We start from the raw sequence: 9,432 nt of genomic DNA, 5'->3' as shown, positions 1-9,432 counted from the left end.
CTGAGTTCAATCTCAGTCTCTCTAACCAGACGTACAGTTGTCACAGCAACTAGAACTGGTCTACCAAATCCATGTCTTCACCAAGCAACCGGTTCTACCCCCGAACCTCCTTTACTTTTCAGTTTGTCTTCATGAAGTCATTGCTTGTCTGTATGATCTGATTGACTTCACTGTGTGAAGACTATTACCTGTTTGGCTTCATACCATCTTCCATTCTGATCCATTCTTCCTAGCTGTTGATAGTCTTCGTACTTTCACTATATTGCTTACTTGACTATGGCTTGTCTAGTGTAGTCTATCTTCCGCTGCATATTGATAGGTTCATTTCACCTGATTGTCTTCAAAGACCTCGTGTTTTGAAGACTTCAATAAAAATCGTCTATTCACCCCCCCCTCTAATCGATAACTAGCACTTTCAGAAACAGGCACATTTGTGAGTATGAGGCCTGCCCATTTTTGTCCATATATCTTGTAGGCTTCATCTAGGATGGTGTATCGCGTACAGTGTGTCATTGATGGTATGTTCCTCTTTTAAGCGTGACATGCAGCTTGGGGGTTAAAGTGTGTGATAAAGCAATTGATGCATGATTCCATCATTATATTTAGCATTCCTAGAAGATAGGTGTGCAGTACCGAGTGATAACTGGTGAACAACAACAACTCAATAGATAGGCGATCAAATAGCATTTGTCGCTTCTAACATGGGATATTTTGCATATCCCTTAGTACAAAACATGAGATATTTGTGTATACTCTTAGTTAGAAACATGCTACAAATTCTGTTGTGTCAATTAATCAAGGTTATTAGGAGGGAACACAACATCCTGGCCCATGAAGCTGTTGCGATTGCTAGAATGGGAGAGGACTAGATCATGGACTTTGACATACCAAATGACCTGAGATTTTTTCACGCAGATGATTGTAAAGGCTTATTTTCCACTGATTTAATGCTAGTTGTTGTGATCCTTAAAAAATGTGATGTTTTGGAGTTGCTTCTAACATGAGATAGTTTGTTTATACTCTTGGTTAAAAGCACGAGATATTTTGGATCTCCCAACAATGCACATGAAGTTAATTTGGTTTTGGATCATGCATATGGCGACTGTGATGTAAGTAAATTGTTGGCCATTGGAGGCAAATTATAAAAAAAAACTTGGAGAAAAACAAGATTTCATGTTTAGATGGAGATGTTGGGCCAAATTAATTTCCAAATTTTCTTTAGATGGAGATATTGGGCCAAATTAATTTCCAAATATTGTTCATTGACTGGATGTTTGGAATCCCAAAATTGGAGACATAAGATATATCAGCAAGAGTGGTGGAAGGAGGTGGCCGCGACCATAAGCGAGGATGCTGCGATGGCCGGAGTTGAGGAGGAAGGTTACACTACTAGAGAAAAGCTTGCTAGTGGCGCTGGTTTTTTACATACCAGTAGCGCGGGCACCTGCGCTACTGCTAGGGCGCTACAACTATTATTTAACAGTAGCGCGTTTCTAAACAAGCGCTGCAGCTAAAATAGTCATTAGTAGCGCCGATTTCTCCACCAACGCTACTACTATCATCACGTAGTAGTAGCGCCTTATTTTCTCCCCACGCTACAACTAGGCAAATAGAAATAAAAAAAATAAAAAAAGCAGTCAGGCGCAATATTCATGGAAATCAAGACAAATCCAGTGCAAATAAACTAAGTTCACAGAACCATCTCACAAACATTAATGACAGTACCACATTTAATATAACCACACAATCTCACAAACTCATATAGTAGTCAACAATGCATGGATAGATCATAGTTGATAAGTCTACTAGGTAGTCATACTAGCATATATATGGTTCAACAGCCACACACATGCATATGAAGTTCTAGATGATGTCGATGACGACCATCATCCTCAAGCCTGGGCGATGGGTGTTCCTGCTAGTAATTAGGATTGCCTGTCCAACATGAAGATTCTTGCCGGCGAGGAAGCTCTTCCACCCAACCGAGTTGAAGTGTGTGCGACCGTTCGTGTCCACGCCGTACGCACAAGTGGTGACGGAGCCCCTTGCGGTAAGGCGTATTCCAACAGAGCCTTCTTCATCAGGCTTGATACCACAACTCTCAGATAGGCTCTTTGGCAATTTCTGAATAAGAAAAACATATCAATTAATATGTAGCCTCACACATTCTACACTAAGTATAACAATAAAGCATATAATATTCACTAAGCACATAAGATTCACTAAGCATATAAGATTCACTAAGCATATATATCATCGGACTCTACACTAAGTATAACAATAAAGCATATAAGATTCACTAAGCATATAAGATTCACTAAGCATATATATCATCGGACTCTACACTAAGTATAACAATAAAGCATATAAGATTCACTAAGCATATATATCATCGGACTCTACACTAAGTATAACAATAAAGCATATAAGATTCACTAAGCATATATATCATCAGACTCTACACTAAGTATAACAATAAAGCATATAAGATTCACTAAGCATATAAGATTGACTAAGCATATATATCATTAGACTCTACACTAAGTATAACAATAAAGCATATAAGATTCACTAAGCATATATATCATCGGACTCTAAACTAAGTATAACAATAAAGCATATCATCAAATTACTCTAAAAACTACAGTAAATGCAACATACCATGATATGCCGATCAACCATGGTACTTGTCAGGCGGGTCACGAATGGCACCCCGACGAAGTCAGCACGTGGCGGAATGATGTCCCATAGGTTGCACACCTCCTCCTCGCTCAACTTCATTCTTTGAGCTACGATGGCATCACCGAGTGGGTCGTCATCATCCTCATCATCCTCATCATCCTCATAATCCTCTGCTTTGTTGACATAAATCACGGCTAGCTTGGGTCTTTCAGCTCTGAAGGAGAAGCTGATCAACTCACCACTGGTGATACGCATGTGGTCAATGAAACGGACCCATCCATCTCCTCCCACCCGCGTCATCTTTCGTCCTTTCTCGATCTCCATAGTGTAGGGGCCCCCAGGAGCCTCAAAGGTCACAGAGTCTCCAGTCAGACTGTTGAATTCTGACCTCACATTGCATGGGATGATTTGTGTACAAAAAGCAAAATGATATATACACGATGCATTAATGCCAATAACACTAAAAACAAAATAGTAGTTACTAGTTTCGTATAATTTATTACCGCTACATGAAGAAAACTAGACTCGAAGTAGATGCCAAACAGCATGCCGATTGCAAGGCTGCTGGCGCACCTTGACTTGCACCGTCGACATGGTGGTGGTGGTGGCGCCATTTCCCTAAAGCAATATGATTAAAGGATTAACGATCCAAAAAGTAAACATAAAGTTTTCATAGCTAGAGTTCACATGGCAAGCAAAATAACAACTAAAAAGTAAACATAAAGTTCAGTCCAGGGGAACACTTTATCTATTCCCACATCCAAAAGTTGAACCAGCTTAGAATCTTCCAGAACACAATAAGTAAACATCCATTCCACCTTTGGCATCGGATGCACAATAATTAAAACTATAAAAGGCAAACACCCCCCTTTCGATCAGATACAACTCTCTGTCTATCTGTGTTTTCTTTTTCTGAAATTTACCAAAAATGGGCTCACTAACAGCATCATAAGAACTTAGCAATTTGAGCATCACCACATATAGATACTCTCTTCAACCTGAAAGAGAGTATCGAATCAAGCATTGATTTTTTTTCACGAAACCACATAACAGTGAGGGCTTCTTGGTAATATCTTTATGTGCATCAACAAAGAAGCTAGTGGCAGTAGCCAAGAATTGAAACCCTCAACCGTTGTTGTCATATCAGAGTTAAAAAAATGCTCACGATTCTACAGTCGAGCACTATGATTGTTCCAGCGAAGGAATGACAAGCAGTTACAAGTACTACATCAATGATCCTAAATGTCGGAAACAATAGTCACGACATGGACGCCCCCTCTCTAAACCTAGAACACTAGGCACCGTGTAACGCCCTCGATGCGGCTATATCTCCCATGTGTCGAAGCACGACTTAGAGGCATAACCGCATTGAAAGCAATGTCGCAAGTGAGGTAATCTTCACACAACCCATGTAATACATAAGGGAAAGAGATACATAGTTGGCTTACAATCGCCACTTCACACAATTACATGAATAAAGCATTACATCATCCAGATACAATCAAGGTCCGACTACGGAACCAAAATAAAAGAAGAACCCCAAATGCGACAAAGGTCCCCGATCGACCCCAACTGGGCTCCACTACTGATCAACTAGAACGAAACAACACAAAGGGCCAGATCTTCATCGAGCTCCTCCTTGAGCTTGGTTGCGTCATCTGCACGGTAACATAGGCACCTGCAAACTGGTTTTGGAAGTATCTGTGAGCCACGGGGACTCAGCAATCTCACACCCGTGAGATCAAGACTATTTAAGCTTATAGGAAGGATGGAGTAATGAGGTGGAGCTGCAGCAAGCGACTAGCATATATGGTGGCTAACATGCGCAAATGAGAGCGAGAAGAGAAGGCAAGGCACGGTCGATAAAAGTATGATCAAGAAGTGATCCTATAGCAACCTACGTCAAGCATAACTCCAACACCGTGTTCACTTCCCGGACTCCGCCGAGAAGAGACCATCATGGTTACACACGCGGTTGATGTATTTTAAATAAGGTCAACTTCGGGTTTTCTACAACCGGACGTTAACAAATTCCCATCCACCCATAACCGCGGGCACGGCTTTCGAAAGTTCAAATCCCTGCAGGGGTGTCCCAACTTAGCCCATCACAAGCTCTCACGGTCAACGAAGGAATAGACCTCCACCCGAGACGTTCCGATCAGACTCGGTATCCCGGTACAACAAGACATTTCGACAGGGTAAAACTAAACCAGCAACACCGCCCGAATGTGCCGACAAATCCCGATAGGAGCTGCACATATCTCTTTCTCAGGGCACACTCAGATGAGCAATCCGTACAACTAAAACCAAACCTCGAGTTTCCCCGAGGGGGCGCTGCACAGGGCTCTAGTTCGGACCAACACTCAGAGGAGCACTGGCCCGGGGGGGTTAGAATAAAGATGACCCTTGAGTCTGCAGAACCCAAGGGAAGGTGGTAGGTTGTTAGTGCAAATGGTAAAACCAATGTTGGGCATTGCTGGAGGAGCTTTACTTAAGGCGAACTGTCAAGGGGTTCCCATTATAGCCCAACCGTGTAAGGAACGCAAAATCCGGGAACATAACACCGATATGACGGAAACTAGGGCGGCGAGAGTGGAACAAAACACCAGGCATAAGGCCGAGCCTTCCACCCTTTACCAAGTATATAGATGCATTAATTAAATAAGATATATTGTGATATCCCAACAAGTAAACATGTTCCAACAAGGAACAACATCTCCATGTTCCAACAAGGAACAAACTTCAATCTTCACCTGCAACTAACAACGCTATAAGAGGGGCTGAGCAAGCGGTAACATAGCCAATCAACGGTTTGCTAGGACATGGTGGGTTAGAGGTTTGACATGGCAATTTGGGAGGCTGACAAGCAAATGGTAGGCATCGTAGCATTGGCATAGCAAAAGAGCGAGCAAACTAGCATAGCAAAGATAGTAGTGATTTCGAGGGTATGATCATCTTGCCTGAGATCCCGCAAGGAAGAAGAACGAATCCAAGAAGAAGACAAACGGTCGTAGACGAACGAATCCTCACAACTCCGGAACGAAACCGAAGCTAACGAGAGAAGCAAACCGGAAAGAAACAAACAACATGGTAAACAAACATCACATAAACATGGCATGATGCGCAAACAAGTATGATGCATGTCCGGTTTAATGAGGCATGGCATGGCAAAGTGCACAAACAATACTACAAGTTAAGTGGAGCTCAATATGCAACGAGGTGCATGTTGACGGAACACCACATCAATTATTTAGTTATCTCTCGTTTAAGCTACCCAACAATATTAACTGTTGTTAAACATGGCAAGAGGTGAAGCATAATATAAACTATACCATCTAAACAATTTAAATGGGGCCGGATATAAAAACAACAAATCCGGTAAATCCCCATATGCATTTAGCAATTTAATGGAAACGGCAAATATAAACATTTTAATTGTTGTTATCATGATGCAGATGACATATGTGAGTTTTATGCAGTTTTTATGAAAACGATAACATGAGCATGATACGAGGCATTTGGTCACCATGGCGGAATGAAAAGGGTGCCACGACGGCGAGACAAAAATGGTGCCACGGCAACATATCCGAAAATGATGCCACGGCAACATATCGGTTCCGGTAGCTCACAGAGATACCGGTGCAAAAGGAGGCGTGAGCGTGTCATGCAAGATGGTGGGGTGATCCCGGCTTCCGGGTTCCCACGGGACGGTGGCACGGCAAAAGAGGGGCATCGCAAGGACGATTCGATCACGGTGCAAAACTCGAGCATCTCATTCAACACATGCATTCGGTCCACGGCGGTCGTTCTCGGCGGTTATACCTTCGAAGCGTGCGTTTTCGGAGCGGTTCGAGTCGTCGAGGGAAGTAGTTGTTCACGGCGACGGTAGAGGTACTCGCGATCTTGGCAACGGTAGTCGTACATGTCCGGAGAGGAACTTGTCGCATCCACGGTATTCGGGCGTAGTGGAAGTAGTCGTTCGGGCTCCCGTAGATGAACTTGACGGGTCCCATGAGTAGTCGTACTCGGCGAATCCACGTAGTTGCACGTATCTTTGTGCTGTAGCCGAACTTGATGAAAACCCACGGTGACGGTAGACGTACACGATCGGCTTGATGGAACTTGGCGGTGGTCTCCTCGGGTCAACAGTGATGTGCAAGGGTTAGAACGCCCGGGCCTTGGGCGCGGGACGGCGTCCTGGTGGCATTGACGCTCCTGCGGGCGTGGAGGACGACTTCTGCAGGCACGAAGCAGGGGGCAGCAGAGGGACTAGGCGCGGGGAGGACCGAAACCGAGGCGGGGGAGGTCTTGGCGCAGGGCTCCGGCGACGCAGGGCACCGCAACGGGCCTGAGCGACGGCGAAACAGGAGAGGTCGCCGGCGGGGACGCGACCTCGGGGCTCTGCTCCTGCAGGCGGAGGCTGGCAAAGGAGGGGCACGGGCGCAGGGAAGGGATGAGGCGGAGCGAGGAGAAGGGCGAGGAGGAGCGGGGGCACTCGATGCAGGAGGAGGAAGGGCGAGGCCGCGGCGCTGGGGAGGAAGAGAGGCTGCGAGGGAGATGAGGGAGGAGGGAGAGCTGCGCGCTGGGCGCTGCGTGCGGAGGGAGAGAGCGAGGGAGATGAGATCGGGCAAGGAGGGAGGAGAGGGGATCGAGGGGAGCGGCCGCGAGAGGATCGGGCGCAGGGAGCTCGTCTCCCTGCTCGATGCGTGTGTAGGCGGCGCTGGCAGGGAACGAGGGGAGAGATGGGGTGTGTGGGGGCTGGGCTAGGGTTAGAGGGGCACCGGCTGGGCCTTGGGCCGGCTTAGGGTTGCAGGCTGCTGGGCTCTCTCTCTCTCCCTCATAAACTCTTTACATTAACAAAGAACTAGAAGAAAGGATAGGAGAGAAGAGAAGGTTAGAGGAAGAATTTGGGCATGCGGTTAATTTTTCCGGACTCGCAAAAATGAGTTTGTTCCGAGAAAAATAGAAAGGCCATGATTGAAAGATTAAATTCAAACTCATTTGATTTAAATTCAAATGATTTGAATAGGAAGTGAGGTTTGGGAAGGTCCAAAAATGTTTGGATTTTTGGTGGAGCTCCGGAAAATGATGAAATAAATATTGGCAAGGTTGGAGACCAAACTTGAAGCAGAAAAGGAACGAAATTATTTTGTAAGTGTGTTTTGGTGATTCCGAAATAGTGGAATATTTAATATAGCTCCCTAATATTGGAGGATATGTTATAAAGAGAAGTCACCCTATGAGTTCCCTCGGTTTAAATGGATCGAAAAAAAAATCCATACGATTTATTTAGTTGAGTTTTTTAAAAAAAAATAAATGACATGATGGCATGATGCAATGCAAAAGATGCAACAAACAAAACAAATCACACGACGAAACTCGGAGTAGCTGGAAGTCTTCTGGAGCGTCGGTCTCGGGGCGTTACGCACCGCCACCGCCGCCACCACTCCTCCAGGGGCAGCAACCAAGAATTGAAACCCAAGTTTCAATTATATGTGCTAAAAGCCTCTACTTCTCTAGCTACTTCTCTCTACTCTCTCCTAAGTTTCGGTGAGCAACAAAAGGCTCTAATTCTCTCACCTAACCCCTCTCTCTACTCTCTCCCCAATCACGCGAGGAGCATGTCGCATCGAAGCACGGAGCCATCGTGCAATCCCTAAATCCCAAAACATGGTGAGCCGCCACGGCAAATCGATTGGAGCCTAGCTAGTGTGGCGCGCGCAGGGAGGAGGAGATCGAGGGGGACTTACGGGGCTGGAGCGTCGAAGTAGGCGAGAGGCGACCGCACGTGGTGGCGGTGCACGGCACCGTCGACGGGGGTGAGGCGGCCGGGAACGAACCCTAACCGCGGCGGCGTCGTCGGGTGGAGGGGGTCGATTGTGAGAGTGTGAGGGGGTGCGGGGGCGCTCGGGCCGGTTTTCTTTTGCTCTAGTAGTAGCGCTGTTTAGAGGCCGACGCTACTGCTAAGCCCACCAGCTGTAGCGCCCATTCAAAACAAACGCTACAGCTAAGTGGGCTACTGCTTTTGCCCTGTGGCCCATGTAACAGTAGCGCGGCCCATGCAAACAAATGCTGCTGTTATATATTAGTAGTAGCGTGTTTTCTGCCCAGCGCTACTGCCAAATACTAGTAGCGTGGGGTCATAAACATGCGCTACTGGTAAACTTCTATCTATAAGCATTTTCCTAGTAGTGTTGGCATCTTCTCCATTGAGGTGTGACCGACCCCGATGCGAACTCCTCCATCATTGTCGTCGCATCGGCGTCCAAAAAACCACCATGATCTGAGCCCCTTTGTGCCAGCATCTAAACAGGATCACCCAGATATAAACACATATGAGTGAATTACCAGTCCCGGTATGAGCTCCTTAGTGTCAGGTGTTAGCACACGACTAAGGAAGACATGCACCGGCCAAAAGATGCTCGCAAGAATAAGGATGAACATGAGAGGAGGTGGCAAGAGTTGAGAACGAAGTGGCGGTGGAGATGGCCAAAGTTGAGAGAGGAGAGGATCCTCGATATCCTTGGCGACGGTGTTGGTAGCCGCCTCTCGTGGGATGCCTAGTGACGGGGAACATCAAGCATGTCAAAGAGCATCCTCGGTGTTCGGTATTGGAGAGAGCTCTTTTAATTCATTAATTACTGTCAAATTCCAAAGAAATGAGTTGTCTGATTCTGAATTTCATTAAAGACTAATTTTGGGAAACCTATTTGTAGTACTGAATCCCAAGCTTCAATATCTACATCGGGG

The sequence above is a fragment of the Triticum dicoccoides genome, chromosome 2A (genome assembly GCF_002162155.2).
Source record: "Triticum dicoccoides isolate Atlit2015 ecotype Zavitan chromosome 2A, WEW_v2.0, whole genome shotgun sequence".
Classification (NCBI taxonomy): Eukaryota; Viridiplantae; Streptophyta; class Magnoliopsida; order Poales; family Poaceae; genus Triticum; species Triticum dicoccoides.
This window is presented reverse-complemented; position numbering follows the sequence as displayed.